Source organism: Triticum aestivum, chromosome 7A, assembly GCF_018294505.1.
Source record: "Triticum aestivum cultivar Chinese Spring chromosome 7A, IWGSC CS RefSeq v2.1, whole genome shotgun sequence".
In the NCBI taxonomy this organism is placed as follows: Eukaryota; Viridiplantae; Streptophyta; class Magnoliopsida; order Poales; family Poaceae; genus Triticum; species Triticum aestivum.
The window spans coordinates 413,598,118-413,622,783 of NC_057812.1; positions in this window are offsets into that span (position 1 = coordinate 413,598,118).

Consider the following 24,666-nt stretch of genomic DNA (forward strand, 5'->3'; position numbering starts at 1 on the left):
AGCATGTCAGGAATTTATCATCAGGAAGCAATGTTTAGAGCACGAAACCTACATGCTACAGGAACATATCATGGCAAAGCAAGGCATGGCATGAAGATACTCAAAGAATATAACAAAAGTCCTTAGTGACCATGAGCCAAAAGGGATCAGAAAATACAATTGCAAGCATGTGAACATAGCAAAAACATAAACAGATTCAGACTTTGTGAAAAACTGGAGCATGCAAAACAGTTAGCAAGTAGGCATGTTTACGAGCTCGATGCACTCACTACGAGGCATTGCATGACAAAATAAGCATAGACCCAGCAAATAGACATGGCATAGAAGTAGACATGGCAAGAAAAAACAATATAGCATGCACGGATCAACAACAACAAGCTCGGCAAAATCGCTAAACATGTTAACAATCTGCCAGAAACATTTTATAGCAAAAGTAGAGCTCGATTGCCTCAAGCTAGGGTGCTCCATAATTTCAAACAAAGACATGGATGGATAGAGAACAACATTATCTACAAAACATCCTTAACGATCATGCTCAAAAGAGGCACGGATCACTAGGAAACAACATGAACATATGGCATAAAAATAATGACAGGGCAAGGACTTAGTGACATTCTAAGTCCCTCAAATCAGCATCATTGAGTAAGCTACTTTGCATGCTTGTGCTAGTCACCACAAAGATCACAAAAATACATGGCATACACCCCTGTAAAGATGGCATGGCATTCTTCAAAACACATGTAGAGCTCAGGATCATAGCATGCACACATTAATCATGGCAAAAATGACATAAGTGCATTTGCTAAAACAGATCTGAAATTATCATCACATAGCCCTCTTCCAATAGCATTTCGGGCATCAAGATGAGATCAAATGAAAATGATGCAATGAGATGAAATGATGTACTCATCGAGACAAACATTTTGATATGCTACACGCACGATCGGAGCCACGATGAGGAAGTTATGATGCGTCAAAGTATGCAAAAATATTAGGGTTAGGGACGAAAAAGTCAACCCTGAGATTTTGGATCTGAGATCCAGATCGCACGAGTTTCGAGGATGGCCGGAGTTCCTGTTCACCGGTGATGGGGACGCGGCGGCCGAAGCGGGAGGGAGCTCGCTGGAGCTGCGGGTCGCCAGATTTGGCGGCTCGGCGAGGCTTGACGGCGTCGGGCGGCAGGGGCGGCGCGGGCGCGGTCGCCAGAGCGGGGCGGCACCAGTGATGGCGCGCGGCGGCCGGAGCTGAAGGCAGGCGGCGGCACGGGCGCGGAGGAGAGGCGCGGGCGCGGGCGGAGGAGAGTCGCGGCCGCTGGCCCGGTCGGCGGCGAGAGGGCCCGAGCTGGGCCTGGCCGGCCCGCTCAGCGGCGGCGAAGTGGGGCTCTCCCCAGGCGGCGTGGCGCATCCTTATTGGATGAGGGCGGCGGCAGCGAAAAGTCTGGCCGGAACGGACATTGTCCGGCGGCTAGAGAGGGGATTTTTCTAGGGTTTGGAAGAGAAGATTCGGGATTTAGAAATGGGGGTCTTTATATAGGGGTAGAGGAGGCTAGGAAGGTCCAAATGAGGTGCGGTTTGCGGCCACGCGATCGTGATCGAATGGCCTAGGTGATGGAGAGGGTTTTGGTGGGTTTTGGGCCACTTTGGAGGGGTGTTGGGCTGCAACACACATGAGGCCTTTTCGGTCCCTCGGTTAACCGTTGGAGTATCAAACGAAGTCCAAATGGTACGAAACTTGACAGGCGGTCTATCGGTAGTAAACCAAGGCCGCATGACAAGTCTCGGTCCAATCCGAAAACGTTTAACACCCGCACACGAAAAGAGGTAGAAAGGACCACCGGAGGACATAGAAGCACCGGAATGCAAAACGGACAACGGGGAAAATGCTCGGACACATGAGACAAACGCGTATGCAAATGCAATGCACATGATGACATGATATGAGATGCAGGACAAAGACAAAACACACAGAGACAAAAACCCGACAACGAGGAAATAAAATAACTTAGTGCCGGAAACGGCAAGTGTTGGAATACAAATAAGGTAAATTACATCCGGGGTGTTACAGAAACGCCGAAGTTGGCGCCCACGGAGCCCCTAGGAGGAAGACAATGGAGAAGTCCTTTACCTGATGAACTGGATTAAAGCACTGGCTCAATCAGGATTGATAGTAATCGAAGTTATGTCAATATGCATAATGCGGGGAGTGCAACCACTTCAATATCGAGGGTACCCCTTGTGGTGTTTTAACGGGGCGGATGACGCCGCCCGTTGCGGGCGTAAGGGTCCGGACAATGCTGTCGCTTCAGCAAAAATTATGTCCAAATTGTTCAAGGGAGAGGAAGAGGAGTTCATCCGCATCAAGCCACGGGATGGATTCTCCATGTACAATCCTCCAAGCTGGGTGAGTTATATTTCCTTACTCCCATTCTTTCCCGCATTCTTTGTCGTAGGTATTCACCTTGCCGTTTTGCGGCAGGAATTGCGAAAAGCCATAAAGGAGGTCAGTAGCCCCTCCCCACAACCAAAGGACCCTGACCGGGCCCTCGACTCCATACTCGAAGAAGATCCGGTCATATTTGTGGAGCTGATAGACCGGTAGTTCTATCAGTTAAGCTGCGATGATGCCATGGTGGCCATTACGGCCGACTATCCCGGACTGCTTCCTGCATCGCACGTAAGAAAAACCAAAAATCCCAACTCCAAAAACTATGATCCCCTTTTAGACACTTCACCTACCATATACATATGGCGTTTTTACAGGGAAGGCATTCGGGATGCCCTGCCGAGCCCGCAGCAACTCGCCAATAAGAGGCACCGAGGCCAGTTAGGCCAAAAAGGAAGGCGGTCAGGACTGAGACACTGGCGCAAAGGTATAACAGAAACCCCACTTAGTGGTTGTCATCTTTCTCGAAATGTAATGACACCCGTGTTTCTTTAACAGAAAAAACGCTCGCCGGAATATGTCCGGCGATGTTGGTAATCATGCTTCCACTAGTCGGGCGCCAAGACCGGACATAGAGGGGGAAGCCGATATGGGGCGGGCGCAGGATAATCCTCCTACAGAGGATGCGGATAGATTATCCGCCACAAATTCAGAAGTGGAAAACGCCATGAATCATAGGCGCCGCCGGGCCGTGCTCCGTGCTTGTTTCTCACCAGAGGCATTTGATGCCTTCAATTCTGGAGAGGCGTACCTCCGTGCTGCTCAAGATGGTCTAGCCAGAGCCACGGATCAGTATGTAAAGGATGTACGGGTAAGTAAATTTGACGATTATATGTATCAGTAGCCCCTGAGACTTGAAACAGTTAGCAGAAATGATTTAAGGATCATCTTTATTGTGCAGGTTCTTACAGAGAAGAATACTCGGCTGTCACAAGAGCTGGAGGAATGCAAGACCCAACTGTGGCCCGCTGTTGCCGCATTGAAGGAACCGAAAAAGTCCCCTGCTGGTACCATTTACTTTAAAGAATGATGGTTACCATATAGTGTGCGGCGTGGCTGCAGATCTAACAATAGATGTTGCAGATGAATCCGGAGAAAATCCGGAGGACCAGCATGTCGTGCGACAGCTACAGGCTGGCGAACGCGTGCTGACTGAGGTCAGGCGGGAGAAAAACAATCTCCAAGACGCCAATACCAAGCTGAGTGTGGAACTGAAAGACGTTCGAGCCCAGCTTGCAGACTCCGAGAAGGAGAATAAGCAGCTTCGATGCGGCATTTTTAGTAAGTGCTTGAACGAATCCTTTTGAAGGAGTTCGGCGAAGAAGCCGGCTAACAGCGTTATGTCTGTAGGTATGCTGACGGGTCGTCCCACGGAGGAAATGCCCGGGTCTGCGGGTGATCTTCTATCCGAGCTCTCACAACTGCACGAACAAGTTCGGCAGGTGATGCAAGGTGTTGCCCAGGCCTTGTGGCCATCTGTCTCCTTGCTAGAAGGCATTGCAGAGCTTACGGAGAAGCTCAAGGGAGCACGGGGGCGCTTCCGATTATGGAAGATATCGGCCTGCCGTCAAGGTGCCAGGGAAGCCTGGGCCATGGTGAAGACGTGGTATACCAAGGCTGACCCAAATCACATGGCCGAGGTCGGACCTGTGGGGCCCGACGGAAAAGAGATTCCCGTTAGCTTAGTTTATGGGCAAGTAGAATTAGCCGCAAAGTATTCCCAACAGGATTGTAGGCTAGACCGCCTGTTGGATGGTATAGAAGAGGAATTTAGTCAATCTACATGACTATGTAATTAAAGTGACATGTATAATGCCTTCTAGCCGGATTGTAGATCATTTGTCATGGCGGACCTTTTTGCTTCAACCTCGAGACCCGATAGTCCGGAGTGTATCCGAATACCCGCTCAGTTATATAAGAACCGGGGTATGCGTGGAGACCAGGCGTAGGGGTCATTAGTGCTTGAACAGACAAGTGCCCAACTTGTTGTGTTATATTAAATGGGTAGTAAGAAACATCTTCCAGGGAGAATAGTTCCGTTAAGGGTTCCTTTCCCTAGGTACGCATGCCCTAAAGTGCATGTCCGGACTGCGATAGGAAACGCAGGAAAAAACATCTGGGGGCACATATGGAAAATAAATAAAAATCATCTTTTGTTCACCGGCCGAATATTCCCTTAAGAATGCTAGCTTTCGACTTCACCCAGACTGAGGTACACATCCGGCTGACCCGGCAGTAACAATCGCAGAGGTGCTCCCCTTATGCCCTAGCCGAATTAACGGGAACGTAGGGCATAAATACAAGAGCCAGGAAACCCAGCTTGACCAAAACTTAAGTCATATCAATGCACATAATGGCAAAAAAAGGTACATGTGGAAGTATAACACATGTGCGGGGCATGAGGCCTAGATAAATAATTAAGCTTCTGTGAAACAAGCCCCCGGGTATGATGAGCACGGCTAGCGCGTCTATAATGTGCAAGCGAGGCACAAGTTGGCCTTGAAGGCCTAGAGAAAGAATAAAAGAAAGAAAGAAAAACAAGACAGATAATGTATACGCAAAAAATGGACAGAGGAAGGAGACAAACATAGAGTCCGGCGCTAGGCTCTGACGCCCCGAGACCGATGTGCCAGGTGTATTCCAGTTATTCATCGTCGTTGCCATGTCATTTGCTTGCGTGTTGCATCTTGTCATGTCATCATGTGCATTGCATCATCATGTTTTAAAACTTGCATTCGTCCGGGTTCTCCGAGTTCTCTCCGTTGTCCGTTCTGAGCCCAACCACACTTGCACGCGCCCGCGGCATGTCCGAAATAGTACTTTATAAGTGGCCGGAGAATGTTCTCGGAATGGGATGAGAGTTGACGTGTGGTCTTATTATGGTGTAGATAGACCGCCTGTCAAGTTTCATCGCATTCAGAGTTCGTTTGATAGCCCAACCGTTAAACTATAGCGGCATTATAGCCGGGCACACGTCAGACGTTTTCGGCCTCCGGAAATAGTCGCCGGGCCTCTCTCTCTTCTCTTCTCTCAGCTCGAGCCCTTCTGCACAACCCACAAGTTCCAATAGACCTCTCGCATGCGTGTCCGAAATTGTCCTGGACCCGACCCGGACAGTTGTCACCATTGGATCCGGATCATCCCCAAACATCTACAAAACGTCTCCATTTTGTTGTTTGGACTCCCTAACCGATTTATTCTCGACCGCCCGATTTCGATCGGACGGACCGAATGCCCCCCTAACCTAATCCAACAACATATATATAGATAACAACCCTAATTTTGAGGAGAGTTGTCCCATCCATCCACTTCTTCTGCCGCCACCCTCTCTCTAAATGCTCCTTGGAGTCCACATCGAGCCAACCACACAACACCAGCCAGATCCAAAAAATTCCACCCACTTCCCTCCTGTCTCCTTGCTGGTTGGAGCCTCCGAAGCCGCAGCTCCTGCCCACGGAGCCCCTCGTCCCCGTGCCCCTGGTTCGCTCGGACCCCGCGACCATGAGGAGGCTATGCAAGCGGCGCTGCTGCACCTCGTCACCATCACCTGCCCGCCAGAGTCCCCTGTCCACCGTCTCTCTTTGCTTCCTTCGCCTGAACCTTCTCTGAACCTCTCTCTCTTTTCTTCAGTCCACAGCAGCAGTCGCTGCATTCTCTCGCCGGTGAGACGAGCAGATGAGCCGCGCGCCCCTGCCTCCTTCCCCACGCCCGGATCCATCGACGTGTCGTCCCAGAGCCCCGCATCGAAGTCCCGCGCCCCCATGACCTCGCTGCAGCTCGGTGCCGCCGCAAGTCCACGTCGTCGACGGCCTCTGCTTCCCCTACAACAGATCGAGCGCCTCGCCCGCTTGCGTTGACTTCGCCTGGACCGGCCTCGCCTCGGCCTGCATCGGCTCCCGCTGGACCTCCACCTCGCCCACGCCTGGGCCTCCTTGCACAAGGCCCAGCGAGCCTCCTCAGCCTGCAGCGACCGGCCCAGCCGCCTACCGCATCCAGCCCAGCACCAAACCAGGCCTTGGCCCATGTTTGCAGGGCACAACCTCTCTCCTGTGTTTGTTTGGGCTAGGTAGTTTCGGCCCGTGACTATTTTTTTCCCTATTGCGAATTTGTCTAATTTCCCAGAGTTTTGCCAGTTTTATAGTATAGCCCCTAAACATCATGCATTTTATAACTCCCCAACCGTGCATCGGATTAAAACAAACTTAATATGAAACTTGCTTAGTTTTTCAGCTAGTTTAATAATTTGTCGTTTTCATCCATGTTTAAAATATTTAAAATGTTGTTTGTTTAAATTTGCTCCTATGCCATGTTCAAATGCTTTAATTCATAACTAAATAACCGTAACTCCGAATTTAATAAACTTTATATGTAAATGGGGTAGAATTTTCCCTAGTTTAACATGGTGGCATCATCTTGCATGTTTAATAACTATAAAATATGGTTTAGGGCAGAACAGTACCAAACCTAATATATGCATATGGGGATTTACCGGAATTGTTGTTCGTTGCTTCCGGCCTCATTTAAACTTGACTAGATAGGTAGTTTTACTTTGCTTCACCCTCTTGCCATGTTTAACAACATTTAATATTGTTGGGTACATAAACGAGATCGAACTAAATAACTTGAATGTGGTGTTTTCTTCAATATGCAACTCTGTTGCATAATGAGCTCCACTTAATTTGTAGGATTGTTTGTGCACTTTGCCATGCCATGCCTCATTAAACTGGACATGCATAATACTTGTTTGCGCATCGTGCCATGCTTATGTGGTGGTTGTTTACTATGTTGTTTGCTTTCTTTCCGGTGTACTTCTTCTCGGTAATCCGGTAACATCGTGTTGTGAGGATTCGTTCGACAACGTCCATTTGTCTTCTTCGTGGACTCGTTCTTCTCCCTTGCGGGATTTCAGGCAAGATGACCATACCCTCGAAATCACTTCTATCTTTGCTTGCTAGTTGCTCGCTCTTTTGCTATGCTTATGCTGCGATACCTACCACTTGCTTATCATGCCTCCCATATTGTTGAACCAAGCCTCTAACCCACCTTGTCCTAGCAAACCGTTGTTTGGCTATGTTACCGCTTTGCTCAGCCCCTCTTATAGCGTTGTTAGTTGCAGGTGAAGATTGAAGTTTGTTCCTTGTTGTAACATGGAGATATTGTTCCTTGTTGGAACAGGTTTACTTGTTGGGATATCACAATATCGCTTATTTAATTAATGCATCTATATACTTGGTAAAGGGTGGAAGGCTCGGCCTTATGCCTGGTGTTTTGTTCCACTCTTGCCGCCCTAGTTTCCGTCATATCGGTGTTATGTTCCCGGATTTTGCGTTCCTTACGCGGTTGTGTTATAATGGGAACCCCTTGATAATTCGCCTTGAATAAAACTCCTCCAGCAATGCCCAACCTTGGTTTTACCATTCGCCACGTAGCCTTTTCTTTCCCTTGGGTTCTGCAGACTCAAGGGTCATCATTATTTTAACCCCCCGGGGCCAGTGCTCCTCTGAGTGTTGGTCCAATTTGTCAGCCGCCGGTGGCCACCAGGGGCAACTCTGGGCTACCTACCGGAAGTTTAGACAATCTGAGTGTGCCCTGAGAAAGAGATATGTGCAGCTCCTATCGGGATTTGTCGGCACATTCGGGCGGTGTTGCTGGATTTGTTTTAACTTGTCGAAGTTGTCTTGTAGAACCGGGATACCGAGTCTGATCGGAATGTCTCGGGAGAAGGTATATCCTTCGTTGACCGTGAGAGCTTGTCATGGGCTAAGTTGGGACTCCCCTGCAGGGTTTTGAACTTTCGAAAGCCGTGCCCACGGTTATGGGCAGATGGGAATTTGTTAATGTCCGGTTATAGAAAATCTGAAGTTGACCTTAATTAAAATACATCAACCGCGTGTGTAACCGTGATGGTCTCTTTTCGGCGGAGTCCGGGAAGTGAACACGGTGTTGGAGTTATGCTTGACGTAGGTTGTTCTAGGATCACTTCTTGATCATAGTTGTTCGATCGTGCTTTGCCTTCTCTTCTCGCTCTCTTTTGCGTATGTTAGCCACCATATATGCTAGTCGCTTACTGCAGCTCCACCTCATACTTTTACCTTACCCTTAAGCTTAAATAGTCTTGATCGTGAGGGTGTGAGATTGCTGAGTCCCCGTGACTCACAGATACTTGCAAAACCAGTTTGCAGGTGCCGATGATATCATGTAGGTGACGCAACCAAGCTCAAGGAGGAGCTCAATGAAGATCGTGTTCGTTATGTCGTTTTCTGTTTCCAGTAGATCAGTAGTGGAGCCCAGTTGGGGTCGATCAGGGATCTGTGTAGCATTTGGGGTAGTCTTCTTTTATTTTGGTTCCGTAGTCGGACCTTGATTGTACCTGTTTGATGCAATGCTTTATTCTTGTAATTGGGTGAAGTGGCGATTGTAAGTCAACTATGTATCTCTTTCCCTTATGTATTACATGGGTTGTGTGAAGATTACCTCACTTGTGACATTGCTTTCAATGCGGTTATGCCTCTAAGTCGTGCTTCGACACATGGGAGATATAGCCGCATCGAGGGCGTTACATAGGCGTAGAATCTTCGAAGCTTGGCCGCGTTCCATGGGTTCGGCTCGAGTCGATTAGTCGATGCATCCCGCAGACGGTACGCTCCATTGGTCAGAACTTGGTCAATAATGAAGGGACCTTCCCAATTCGGCTCGAGCTTGTTCTTTTTCTTATCCGGCAGGCGCACAACTAGTTCGCCAATGTTATAAGTTTTGGCCCGTACTTCTCTGCTTTGGTATCTGCGAGCCTGTTGCTGATAAAATGCGGAACGGGCTTTTGCCACGTCGCGCTCCTCCTCCAGGGTGTCTAGACTGTCCTGCCGATCGAGCTCGGCTTCTCTTTCTTCGTACATGCGCACTCGAGGTGAGTCATGAATTATGTCACAGGGCAAGACTGCCTCTGCGCCGTACACCATAAAGAAGGGTGTATATCCGGTACTACGATTCGGCGTGGTCCGCAGCCCCCAGAGTACGGAGTCGAGCTCCTCTACCCAGTGCGTGTTAGACTCTGTTAAGGAACGCACTAATCTGGGTTTAATGCCGCTCATTATGAGACCATTTGCTCGCTCAACTTGGCCGTTGGTTTGTGGGTGATAGACTGAAGCATAATCGAGCTTGATGCCCATTTTGCTGCACCAGAGTTTTACCTCATCGGCCGTGAAGTTCGCGCCATTATCAGTGATGATGCTGTGGGGGACGCCATAACGGTGTACGACCCCGGATATGAAGTCTGTCACCGGTCCGGATTCGGCTGTTTTAACAGGTTTGGCTTCTATCCATTTGGTGAATTTATCCACCATGACCAGTAAGTATTTTTTCTTGTGGGTTCCCCCTTTAAGGGGTCCAACCATGTCAAGCCCCCATACCATGAAGGGCCACGTAATGGGGATTGTTTGGAGGGCGGTGGGTGGCATGTGGCTTTGATTTGCAAAAAGCTGGCAACCGGCACAGCGTTGGACCAAGTCCTGTGCATCTACCCGGGCCGTCGGCCAATAGAATCATGTACGGAAGGCCTTGCTTACAAGAGCCCGGGCTGCGGCGTGGTGGCCGCCGAGTCCGGCGTGAATTTCTACCAAAAGGTTCTGCCCTTCCTCTTCGGAGATGCACCTTTGAAGGACTCCGGTAGTGCTTTTTTTATACAATTCTCCCTCATGGACCCTGTAGGCCTTAGATCGCCGCACTATGCAGCGTGCCTCATTTTGGTCCTCCGGAAGTTCCTGCCTAGTTAGGTAGGCCAGGAATGGTTCTGTCCACGGGGCTATGATGGCCATTATTACGTGGGCTGAAGGTGTTGTTTCGGTGGCAGAGCCTCCGATTATGTCAGAGTGTTCGGTATCGAGTGTTGTGGTCGGGTCCGGACTAATATTGCCGGTGTCCCCCTCCCATGCCACGGATGGCTTAAACAACCTCTCTAAAAAGATGTTGGGGGGGACCGCATCGCGTTTTGTGCCGATGCGGGCGAGGATATCCGCCGCCTAATTGTTTTCCCGAGCCACATGGTGAAATTTGAGCCCCTCGAACCGAGCTGACATCTTTAGGACGGCGTTACGATAGGCCGCCATCTTTGGATCCTTGGCATCAAAGTCTCCATTTATTTGGGATATTGCCAGGTTCGAATCCCCACACACCTCCAAGCGTTGAATGCCCATGGAAACTGCCATCCGAAGACCATGTAACAGGGCTTCGTATTCGGCTGCATTGTTGGAGTCTGTGTATAGTATTTGCAGTACATATTGAACTGTATCTCTGGTTGGGGACGTCAGGACGACGCCAGCCCCCAGTCCAGCCAGCATTTTGGAGCCGTCGAAGTGCATAATCCAATTGGAGTATGCGCCGTACTCTTTAGGGAGTTCGGCTTCCGTCCATTCGGCGACAAAGTCGGCCAATACTTGTGATTTAATGGCTCGCCGGGGTTTGTATGTTATGTCGAACAGGAGGAGCTCAATGGCCCATTTGGCAATCCGGCCCGTGGCGTCGCGGTTGTTTATAATATCATTGAGTGGCATCTCCGAGGCTACTGTAATCGAACACTCTTGAAAGTAGTGTCGCAGTTTCCGGGATGCCATGAATACCGCATAGGCTATCTTTTGATAATGTGGGTACCGTGATTTGCATGGAGTGAGGACAGTGGATACATAATATACCGGCTTTTGAAGAGGGAATTTATGTCCGTCCGCTTCTCGTTCGACGACGAGCACTGCGCTTACAACTTGATGAGTTGCCGCAATGTATAATAGCATTGGTTCGCCGATGTTTGGCGCGGCCAGGATTGAGTTGGTTGCCAGTATAGCTTTTATTTCTTCCAATCCGGCTGTGGCAGCGTCCGTCCACTCGAAGTGTTTGGTGCGCCGAAGGAGGCAATAAAGGGGTAATGCCTTTTCTCCTAAGCGGGAGATAAAGCGGCTTAGACCCACCACACATCCAGTTAACTTTTGGATTTGTTTGAGGTCTGTTGGGGTGGCCAACTGTGACAAAGCTTGGATTTTGGCCAGATTAGCTTAAATACCTCTACTGGAGACAACGAAACCCAGGAGCTTTCTGGCTGGTACACCAAAAACGCATTTTTCCAGATTGAGCTTGATGCCGTATGTTCGGAAGTTGTCGAATGTGAGCCTCAAGTCGTCTATCAGAGAGTCGATGTGTTTAGTTTTGACGACCACATCATCTATGTATGCCTCTACTGTTTTGCCAATTTGTTTCTCCAGACATGTCTGAATCATGCGCTGATATGTTGCGCCGGCGTTTTTGATCCCAAAAGGCATTGTGTTGAAACAGAAGGGACTGTATGGCGTGATGAATGCCGTTGCGGCTTGGTCTGACTCCGCCATCTTGATTTGGTGGTAACCGGAGTATGCGTCGAGGAAACACAATGACTCGTGTCCTATGGTAGCATCAATAATTTGATCAATGCGGGGGAGGGGGAAGGGATCCTTTGGGCAAGCTTTATTGAGGTCCTTGAAATCGACACAAAGGCGCTAGGATTTATCCTTCTTTGGTACCATCACCAGGTTTGCTAGCCAGTTCGGGTGTTTTATTTCTCTGATGAATCCGTCCTCCAATAACTTGGCTAGTTCCTCTCCCATGGCCTATCTCTTAGGTTTGGAGAAACGCCGAAGAGCCTGCTTGACCGGCTTGAACCCCTTTAGGATATTGAGGCTATGCTCGGCCAGCCTGCGTGGGATTCCTGGCATGTCTGAAGGATGCCAGGCGAATATGTCCCAATTCTCACACAGGAAATCTTGTAGTGCGGCGTCCACGGCGGGGTTTAACTATGCCCCGATGGAGGCTGTTTTTGTAGGCTCCGTTGGGTGGACTTGGAATTTGACTATTTCATCCGCTAGTTTAAAAGAGGTGGACTTGGATCTCTTGTCGAGTATCACGTCGTCCCTGTCCACCGTGGAGCGTAGCATGGTTAATTCCTCGGCCGAGAGGGCTTCGGATAATGCCTCGAGGGCCAGTGCGGCTGTTTTGTTTTCAGCGCGGAGTGCTGTGTCCGGATCACTGGCAAGAGTGATGATTCCATTGGGCTCGGGCATTTTGAGCTTCATGTACCCATAATGGGGTACGGCTTGGAAGATCGTGAACGCCTCACGTCCTAAAAGGGTGTGGTATCCACTGCTGAACGGGGCCACTTGAAATGTGATTTCTTCGGACCTATAGTTCTCTGGCGTACCGAATACCACATCTAGTGTGATTTTCCCAGTGCATCGTGCTTCCCGACTGGGTATGATTCCTCTGAAGGTTGTGCTACTTTGCTCAATGCGGTTCTAGTCTATTTCCATTTTTTGAAGAGTTTCCTCCTAGATGAGGTTTAATCCGCTGACGCCATCCATGAGTACTTTGGTGAGTCGAAAGCCGTCCACGATTGGACTGAGGACCAGTGCAGCTGGTGCTCTGGCTGTTCGGAATTTAGGTTCGTCACTGGCATTGAAGGTAATAGCCGTGTCACTCCATGCATTTATTGCTGCTACGTGGCAGATTTCGGCAATGCTGCGGAGTGTTTGCTTGCGCCTATTATTTGACGCGAAGGTCTCAAAGACTGTTAAAACCGTATTGTTATCCACGGGATGGTGCTCTGTGGTATTTGGGATAAGAAGATCCTCACCACTTTTGGCCACCTGCCGGAGTATCCAACATGCTCTAAGGTTGTCCGTTGGTATTGTATCCACTGTGCTATGAATTTTGTAGGGTCCGTTAAGCCATCCCTCCATGACGGTTCCGTGCCCTGTAGAGGGATTTTGTTTCTTTGTAATGAACTCGGGTGTCTTATGATAGTGCACCCTTTTACCTCGGACTAGGTGCATATTCGGAGCCGGATTATCCCAAAATTTCGTTTCGGTTTTCCAGGCACTTTCCATCATACAATACTTTCGTACGATGGACGCCAAGTCGGTGAAGCGTGATATGTCACGGCAACTTATGGTGTTAAGGATTCCCTTGTCTGTGCAGTTATTGCGGAAAAGTGAGACTGCGTCTTCCTCGCGGCAGTCCTTAACCTTGTTCATCACAAGGAGGAATTGATGTCTACTACACAACCTTCTTCTTGTAGACGTTGTTGGGCCTTCAAGTGCAGAGGTTTGTAGGACAGTAGCAAATTTCCCTCAAGTGGATGACCTAAGGTTTATCAATCCGTAGGAGGCGTAGGATGAAGATGGTCTCTCTCAAGCAACCCTGCAACCAAATAACAAAGAGTCTCTTGTGTCCCCAACACATCCAATACAATGGTAAATTGTATAGGTGCACTAGTTCGGTGAAGAGATGGTGATACAAGTGGTATATGGATGGTAGATAAAGGTATTTGTAATCTGAAATTATAAAAACAGCAAGGTAACTAATGATAAAAGTGAGCGTAAATGGTATTGCAATGCATTGAAACAAGGCCTAGGGTTCATACTTTCGCTAGTGCAAGTCCTCTCAACAATAATAACATAACTGGATCACATAACTTTCCCTCAACATGCAACAAAGAGTCACTCCAAAGTCACTAATAGCGGAGAACAAACGAAGAGATTATGGTAGGGTACGAAACCACCTCAAATTTATTCTTTCCAACCAATCCGTTGGGCTATTCCTATAAGTGTCACAAATAGCCCTAGAGTTTGTACTAGAATAACACCTTAAGACACAAATCAACCAAAACCCTAATGTCACCTAGATACTCCAATGTCACCTCAAGTATCCGTGGGTATGATTATATGATATGCATCACACAATCTCTGATTCATCTATTCAACCAACACATAGAACCTCAAAGGGTGCCCCAAAGTTTCTACCGGAGAATCACGAAGAAAACGTGTGCCAACCCCTAGGCATAGGTTCAAGGGCGGAACCCGCAAATTGGTCACCAAAACATACATCAACTAAATCACCTGATATCCCATTGTCACCACAAATATCCAAGGCAAGACATACATCAAGTGTTCTCAAATCTTTAAAGACTCAATCCGATAAGATAACTTCAAAGGGGAAACTCAATCCATTACAAGAGAGTAGAGGGGGGAAGAAACATCATAGGATCCAAATATAATAGCAAAGCTCGCAATACATCAAGATTGTATCACCTCAAGAACAAGAGAGAGAGATCAAACACATAGCTGCTGGTACATACCCTCAGCCCCGAGGGAGAACTACTCCCTCCTCGTCATGGAGAGCAACGGGATGATGAAGATGGCCACCGAAGAAGGATTGCCCCCTCCGGCAGGGTGCCGGAACAGGTCTAGATTGGCTTTCGGTGACTATGGAGGCTTCTGGCGGCGGAACTCCCGATCTAATGTCCTCATGGATGTTTTTAGGGTATATGGAGATATATATATATGCGGAAGAAGTACGTCAGGGGGGCCATGAGGGGCCCACGAGCGTGGAGGGCGCACCCCCTTGCTTCGTGGCCTCCTCGCATGTCCCCCGACGTGCACTCCAAGTCTTCTGGGCTTCTTTCCTTCCAAAAATGAGTTCCATTTGATTTTCCTTTTCTTCGAAACCCTAAAACAGGGTAAAAACAGAAACTGGCACTGGGCTCTGGGTTAATAGGTTAGTCCCAAAAAATGATATAAAAGTGTATAATAAAGCCCATAAACATTCAAAATAGTAGATAATATAGCATGGAGCAATCAAAAATTATAGATACGTTGGAGACATATCAGCATCCCCAAGCTTAATTCCTGCTCGTCCTCGAGTAGGTAAATGATAAAAACAGAATTTTTGATGCGGAGTGCTACTTGGCATAATTTCAATGTAATTCTTCTTAATTGTGGTATGAATATTCAGATTCGAAAGATTCAAGACCAAAGTTCATATTGACATAAAAATGATAATACTTCAAGCATACTAACTAAGCAATTATGTCTTCTCAAAATAACATGGCCAAAGAAAGTTATCCCTACAAAATCATATAGTCTGGCTATGCTCCATCTTCACCACACAACATATTCAAATCATGCACAACCCCGATGACAAGCCAAGCAATTGTTTCATACTTTTGATGTTCTCAAACTTTTTCAATATTCACGCAATACATGAGCGTGAGCCATGGACATAGCACTATAGGTGGAATAGAATGGTGGTTGTGGAGAAGACAAAATGGGAGAAGATAGTCTCACATCAACTAGGCGTATCAACGGGCTATGGAGATGCCCATCAATAGATATCAATGTGAGTGAGTAGGGATTGCCATGCAACGGATGCACTAGAGCTATAACTATATGAAAGCTCAACAAAAGAAACTAAGTGGGTGTGCATCCAACTCGCTTGCTCACGAAGACCTAGGGCATTTTGAGGAAGCCCATCATTGGAATATACAAGCCAAGTTCTATAATGAAAGATTCCCACTAGTATATGAAAGTGACAACATAGGAGACTCTCTATCATGAAGATCATGGTGCTACTTTGAAGCACAAGTGTGGTAAAAGTATAGTAGCATTGCCCCTACTCTCTTTTTCTCTCATTTTTTTTATATATTTTTTATTTGGGCCTTTCTCTTTTTTATGGCCTCTTTTTTTCTTTTTTTATTCGGGCTTCTTTGGCCACGTTTATTTATTTATTTTCGTCTTTAGTCTCATCCCGACTTGTGGGGGAATCATAGTCTCCATCATCATTTCCTCACTGGGACAATGCTCTAATAATGATGATCATCAAACTTTTATTTTTCTTACAACTCACGAATTACAACTCGATACTTAGAACAAAATATGACTCTATATGAATGCCTTCGGCGGTGTACCGGGATGTGCAATGACTCATGAGTGACATGTATGAAAGAATTATGAATGGTGGATTTGCCACAAATACGATGTCAACTACATGATCATGCAAAGCAATATGACAATGATGGAGCGTGTCATAATAATGGAAGGGTGGAAAGTTGCATGGCAATATATCTCGGAATGGCTATGGAAACGCCATAATAGGTAGGTATGGTGGCTGTTTTGAGGAAGGTATATGGTGGGTTTAAGGTACCAGCGAAAGTTGCGCGGTACTAGAGAGGCTAGCAATGGTGGAAGGGTGAGAGTGCGTATAATCCATGGACTCAACATTAGTCATAAAGAACTCACATACTTATCGAAAAAATCTATTAGTTATCAAAACAAAGTACTACGCGCATGCTCCTAGGGGGATAGAATGGTAGTAAAAGACCATCGCTCGTCCCCGACCGCCACTCATAAGGAAGACAATCAATAAATAAATCATGCTCCAAATTCATCACATAACGGTTCACCATACGTGCATGCTATGGGAATCACAAACTTCAACACAAGTATTTCTCAAATTCACAACTACTCAACTAGCATGCCTCTAATATCACCATCTCCATATCTCAAAACAATCATCAAGCATCAAACTTCTCTTAGTATTCAATACTCTATATGAAAGTTTTTACTATTCTTGGATGCCTAGCATATTAGGATTATTTAAGAAAATTACCATGCTATTTAAGAATCTCAAAATAATATAAATGAAGCATGAGAGATCAATTATTTCTATAAAATAAAACTACCACCATGCTCTAAAAGGATATAAGTGAAGTATTAGAGCAAACGACAAACTACTCCGAAAGATATAAGTGAAGATCAATGAGTAATCGAATAATTATGCAACTATGTGAAGACTCTCTAACATTTAAGATTTTGAGATCTTGGTATTTTATTCAAACAGCAAGCAAAACATAATGAAATAAAATGACGCTCCAAGCAAAACACATATCATGTGGCGAATAAAAAATATAGCTCCAAGTAAAGTTACCGATGAATGAAGACGAAAGAGGGGATGCCTTCCGGGGCATCCCCAAGCTTAGGCTTTTGGTTGTCCTTGAATATTACCTTGGGGTGACTTGGGAATCCCCAAGCTTAGTCTCTTGCCACTCCTTATTCCATAGTCCATCGAATCTTTACCCAAAACTTGAAAACTTCACAACACAAAACTTAACAGAAAACTCTTAAGCTCCGTTAGTATAAGAAAGTAAATCACCACTTCAAGGTATTGTAATGAACCAATTATTTATTTATATTGGTGTTAAACCTACTGTATTCCAACTTCTCTATGTTTTATAAACTATTCTACTAGCCATGGATTCATGAAAATAAGTAAACAACACATGAAAAACAGAATCTGTCAAAAAATAGAAAAGTCTATAGTAATATAAATCAAACGTATACTTCTGGAACTCATAAAATTCTCAAATAAATTGCTGGACCTGAGGAATTTATCTATTAATCATCTGCAAAAAGAATTAACTAAACAGCACTAATAAAAATGGCAGCAATTCTCGTGAGCGCTAGAGTTTCTGTTTTTACAGCATGATCAACAAGACTTTACCCAAGTCTTCCCAATGGTTCTACTTGGCACAAACACTAATTAAACACATAAAACCACATCTAAATAGAGGCTAGATGAATTATTTATTACTAAACAGGAACAAAAAGTAAGGAACAAAAACAAAATTGGGTTGCCTCCCAACAAGCACTATCGTTTAACGCCCCTAGCTAGGCATGATGATTTCAATGATGCTCACCTAAAAGATAAGAATTGAAACATAAAGAGAGCATCATGAAGGATATGACTAGCACATTTAAGTCTAAATACTTCCTATGCATAGGTATTTTGTGAGCAAACAACTTGTGGGAACAAGAATCAACTTGCATAGGAAGGTAAAACAAGCATAACTTCAAAACTTTAAGCACATAGAGAGGAATCTTGATATTATTGCAATTCCTACAAGCATATGTTCCTCCCTCATAATAATTTTAAGTAGCATCATGAATGAATTCAACAATATAACCAGCACCTAAAACAATCTTTTCATGATCTATAAACATAGAAAATTTACTACTCTCCACATAAGCAAATTTCTTCTCATGAATAATAGTGGGAGCAAACTCAACAAGGTAACTATCATGGGATTGAAAATTCAAATCAAGATGACAAGTTTCATTGTTATCATTATTCTTTAAAGCATACGTGTCATCACAATAATCATCATAGATAGGAGGCATGCTTTCATCATAATAAATTTGCTCATCAAAACTTGGGGGACAAAATATATCATCTTCATCAAAAAAAAGCTTCCCCAAGCTTGTGGCTTTGCATATCATTAGCATCATGGATATTCAAGGAATTCATACTAACAACATTGCAATCATGCTCATCATTCAAATATTTAGTGCCAAACATTCTAATGCATTCTTCTTCTAGCACTTGAGCACAATTACCGGAATCCTTATTTTCATGATAGATATTAAAAAGATGAAGCATATGAGGTAACCTTAATTCCATTTTTTATATAGTTTTATTTTATAAACTAAACTAGTGATAAAACAAGAAACTAAAAGACTCGATTGCAAGATCTAAAGATATACCTTCAAGCACTCACCTCCCCGGCAACGGCGCCAGAAAAGAGCTTGATGTCTACTACACAACCTTCTTCTTGTAGACGTTGTTGGGCCTCCAAGTGCAGAGGTTTGTAGGACAGTAGAAAATTTCCCTCAAGTGGATGACCTAAGGTTTATCAATCCGTAGGAGGCATAGGATGAAGATGGTCTCTCTCAAGCAACCCTGCAACCAAATAACAAAGAGTCTCTTGTGTCCCCAACACACCCAATACAATGGTAAATTTTATAGGTGCACTAGTTCGGCGAAGAGATGGTGATACAAGTGGTATATGGATGGTAGATAAAGGTATTTATAATCTGAAATTATAAAAACAGCAAGGTAACTAATGATAAAAGTGAGCGTAAACGGTACTACAATGCGTTGAAACAAGGCCTAGGGTTCATACTTTCGCTAGTGCAAGTCCTCTCAACAATAATAACATAATTGGATCACATAAATTTCCCTCAACATGCAACAAAAAGTCACTCCAAAGTCACTAATAGCGGAAAACGAACGAAGAGATTATGGTAGGGTACGAAACCACCTCAAAGTTATTCTTTCCAATCAATCCGTTGGGCTATTCCTATAAGTGTCACAAACAGCCCTAGAGTTCGTATTAGAATAACACCTTAAGACACAAATCAACCAAAACCCTAATGTCACCTAGGTACTCCAATGTCACCTCACGTATCCGTGGGTATGATTATATGATATGCATCACACAATCTCAGATTCATCTATTCAACCAACACATTGAGTGCCCCAAAGTTTCTACCGGAGAATCACGACGAAAACGTGTGCCAACCCCTATGCATAGGTTCATGGGCGGAACCCGCAAGTTGGTCACCAAAACATACATCAAGTGAATCACGTGATATCCCATTGTCACCACAGATATCCACGGCAAGACATACATCAAGTGTTCTCAAATCTTTAAAGACTCAATCCGATAAGATAACTTCAAAGGGGAAATTCAATCCATTATAAGAGAGTAGAGGGGGGAAGAAACATCATAGGATCCAAATATAATAGCAAAGCTCGCGATACATCAAGATTGTATCACCTCAAGAACACGAGAGAGAGAGAGAGAGAGAGATCAAACACATAGCTACTGGTCCATACCCTCAGCCCCAAGGGAGAACTACTCCCTCCTCATCATGGAGAGCACCGGGATGATGAAGATGGCCACCGGAGAAGGATTGCCCCTCCGGCAGGGTGCCGGAATGGGTCTAGATTGGCTTTCGGTGGCTACGGAGGCTTCTGGCGGCGGAACTCCCGATTTAATGTGCTCACGGATGTTTTTAGGTTATATAGAGATATATAGGCGGAAGAAGTACGTCAGGGGGGCACGAGGGGCCCACGAGGGTGGAGGGCGCGCCCCCTACCTCGTGGCCTCCTCGCAGGTCCCCCGACGTGCACTCCAAGTCTTCTGGGCTTCTTTCCTTCCAAAAATGAGTTCCGTGAAGTTTCAGGTCAATTGGACTCCGTTTTATTTTCCTGTTCTTCGAAACCCTAAAACAGGGTAAAAACGGAAACTGGCACTGGGCTTTACGTTAATAGGTTAGTCCCAAAAAATGATATAAAAGTGTATAATAAAGCCCATAAACATTCAAAACAGTAGATAATATAGCATGGAGCAATCAAAAATTATAGATACGTTGGAGACGTATCAGGAATCTGGCCCAATAATGATGTACTGTTTCATGGGGCTCTTGCCTGATGTGGGAAAGATCGTTTATGTCTAGGTGGGTGGGTGGATTTGAGTCTGGACCCCTACCCGATCTGTGACCCAAGGGCTGAGGGGTTTCGGATCTTGGAAGTTTGGATTCCAGTACGTTGCACGATGAGTCTGGCCTGCTGCCTGACTCTAGGTTCAGGGTTTGGGTGATGTCCTCCCGTAAACGGGTATCTGGCTCGGAGAGCTCAGGAATTCGGACATAGTTAGTCCTCAAGATAGAGGAAGAATCGCCGCATTGTTCCTCCACCACCGCAACATGATGGGTGACCGATGGAGAGTTAATCTCCCTTCGATCGGGTTTAAGCCCAATCCGATCATAGTCCGTAGCGACTCCCAAGGTGGCGATGCGATCCAAGAGTTTGTTTAGGGAAGAGAGCTCCATTGGATCCATCTGCTCGGCAAATTCCGAGCCAACGTGGAGGTTGTTTTTGATGACCCGAGAAGTCATCATCGGTGCAGCGGCCGAACAGGCGGTCATGACGAAACTGCCTAGCCGGAGAGTTTGGCCGACAGCCAGAGCTCCCCTGGCGGTAATGTTGTTTTTAACAACGAGATGAGGCATCCCTCCTTACGGCGATGTCACAGAGGAACTCTGAATGAAAGCACCAATGTTGGTGTCAAAACCGGCGGATCTCGGGTAGGGGGTCCCGAACTGTGCGTCAAAGGCGGATGGTAACAGGAGGCAGGGGACACGATGTTTTACCCAGGTTCGGGCCCTCTTGATTGAGGTAAAACCCTACGTCATGCTTGATTTATTCTTGACAATATGAGTATTACAAGAGTTGATCTACCACGAGATCGAAGAGGCTAAACCCTAGAAGCTAGCCTATGGTATGATTGTCCGTTGTCCTATGGACTAAAACCCTCCGGTTTATATAGACACCAGAGGGGGCTAGGGTTACACAAGGTCGGTTACAAAGGAGGAGATATACATATCCATATTGCCTAGCTTGCCTTCCACACCAAGTAGAGTCCCATCCGGACACGGGACGAAGTCTTCAATCTTGTATCTTCGTAGTCCAACAGTCCGTCCAAAGGATATAATCCGGCTGTCCGGAGACCCCCTAATCCAGGACTCCCTCAATGCTCATTTCGTGTGTCACTGTTTGTCTGAAAAAGGGAGACTCTTATGGGATCAAATAAATAGATTGTTGTGTTATGCTTGGAATCTTTCTGAAATTTATGATTTTACTTGTTGCTCTAAGAACCCTAAAAAACACCTCCCCTACCTATGTGAGTTTAATGACAATGAAATATTATCTTCTTATGCAAAGGGTGTTTATAGTTACTACGATATCGAACAAATTGAAGAATATGTTGCTTTTAAGGGTGCTTATGAAGTTGATTCTTTGATTGAAAAGTATGATATTACTCTCTACAAATCTGAAAATTTTGACATACTTAAATATTGGTATGAAAACTATGCTCATAATGTCTATGTCAAAGAATTTATTGAAAGAATGACCGTTGCTTCGGAAGAAAATAATGATATGCATGAATCTATAGATAATTATGATTCCGATGATTTGATTGAAATATCCCTTGATGAACATGATGCTTGCTATTCTTGTGGCCATGATGCCAATATTTATGAAGATGAATTTGCTACAGTTCCTTATGTTAAACATGAGATCGTTGCTATTGCACCCATACTTGATAGTTCCTTCGATGAAAAGCATGATTGCAATGATGTTATTATAAATTATCTTAATATCAATTGTGTTAATAATATGCAAAATCCTAAGCTTGGGGATGCTAGTTTTGCTATGTCCTCTACTTGTTGCAATGATCATGATTGGGGTGATAGTGCTTCTTATGATCTTGAAAACTTATTTAAGCCCCATGATGAATATAAGATTGATAATAATGTTTGACATATTATTGAAAGTGGGTTTGGAAGGGTGTCAACTTTAGATCCCACATATTTGGAGAATGTTCAATCTTATGAAATTTTTGATAAAAGTGGGTTTGGAGAGGTCATGACTTTAGTTAATGTTAATCCCACTATTTTGGAAGAGTGTCAAATTTGCATGCATGTGGATCGTGTTGAAAATATTTTATGTGATAGCTATTTTGTTGAATTTTCTTATGATCCCACATGTAATTATTACGAGAGAGGAAAATATGATTGTAGAAATTTTCATGTTACTAAATTACCTCTCGTTATGTTGAGATTGCTATTGTTTCTTTCCGCTTCCTTGCATATGCTAGTTTTTGCTTGCTATGATAATTTGTTTTCCTATAAGATGCCTATTCATAGGAATTATGTTAGACTTATATGTGTTTGTCATGTGTTTCGTGATGCTCTCTTTGTGCTTCAATTCTTGTCTTTCATGTGAGCATCATTGAAATTATCAAGGCCTAGCTAGGGGCGTTAAACGATAGCGCTTGTTGGGAGGCAACCCAATTTTATTTTTGTTTCTTGTTTTTTCTTCCTGTTTAGTAATAAATAATTCATCTATCCTCTGTTTAGATGTGGTTTTATGTTTTTAATTAGTGTTTGTGCCAAGTAGAACCTTTGGGAAGACTTGGGGGAAGTCTTTGCGATCTTGCTGTAAAACTAGAAACTTTAGCGCTCATGAGATTTGCTGCCATTTTTTACTGGAGAGTGAGATTAGGTTTATTATTTTTGCATATGATTAATAGACACATTCCTCACGTCCACTAATTTATTTAATAATTTTTGGGGTTACATAAGTATTCAAACCCTACAGATTAGTACAGACTATTCTGTTTTTGACAGATTCTGTTTTTCTTGTGTTGTTTGCTTATTTTGATGAATCTATGGCTAGTATCAGGGGGTATGAACCATGGAGAAGTTGAAATACAGTAGGTTTAACACCAATTTAAATAAAGAATGAGTTCATTACAGTACCTTGAAGTGGTGGTTTGTTTTCTTATACTAACGGAGCTCATGAGATTTTCTGTTGAGTTTGTGTTATGAAGTTTTCAAGTTTTGGGTAAAGATTTGATGGACTTTGGAATAAGGAGTGGCAAGAACCTAAGCTTGGGGATGCCCAAGGCACCCCCAAGGTAAAATTCAAGGACAGCCAAAAGCCTAAACTTGGGGATGCCCCGGAAGGCATCCCCTCTTTCGTCTTTGTCTATCGGTAACTTTACTTGAGGCTATATTTTTATTCACCACATGATATGTGTTTTCCTTGGAGCGTCTTGTATAATTTGAGTCTTTGCTTTTTAGTTTAACACAATCATCCTTGCTGTACACACCTTTTGTAGAGACACACATGAATCAGAATTTATTGGAATACTCTATGTGCTTCACTTATATCTTTTGAGCTAGATAATTTTGCTCTAGTGCTTCACTTATATCCTTTTAGAGCACGGTGGTGGTTTTATTTTATAAAAATTATTGATCTCTCATGCTTCACTTATATTATTTTTAGAGTCTTATAGAACAGCATGGTAATTTGCTTTGGCTATAAAATTAGTCCTAATATGATAGGCATCCAAGATGGGTATAATAAAAACTATCATAAAAAATGCATTGAATACTATGAGAAGTTTGATACTTGATGGTTGTTTTGAGATATGAAGATGGTGATATTAGAATCATACTAGTTGAGTAGTTGTGAATTTGAGAAATACTTGTTCTAAAGTTTGCGATTCTCGTAGCATGCACGTATGGTGAACCGTTACGTGATGAAGTCGGAGCATGATTTATTTATTGATTGTCTTCCTTATGAGTGGCGGTCCGAGATGAGCGATGGTCTTTTCCTACCAATCTATCCCCCTAGGAGCATGCACGTAGTACTTTGTTTCGATAACTAATAGATTTTTGCAATAAGTATGTGAGTTCTTTATGACTAATGTTTAGTCCATGGATTATACGCACTCTCACCCTTCCACCATTGCTAGCCTCTCTAGTACCGCACAACTTTCGCCGGTATCACACACCCACCATATACCTTCCTCAAAACAGCCACCATACCTACCTATTATGGCATTTCCATAGCCATTCCGAGATATATTTCCATGCAACTTTCCACCGTTCCATTTGTTATGACACGCTTCATCATTGTCATATTGCTTTGCATGATCATGTAGTTAACATCGTATTTGTGGCA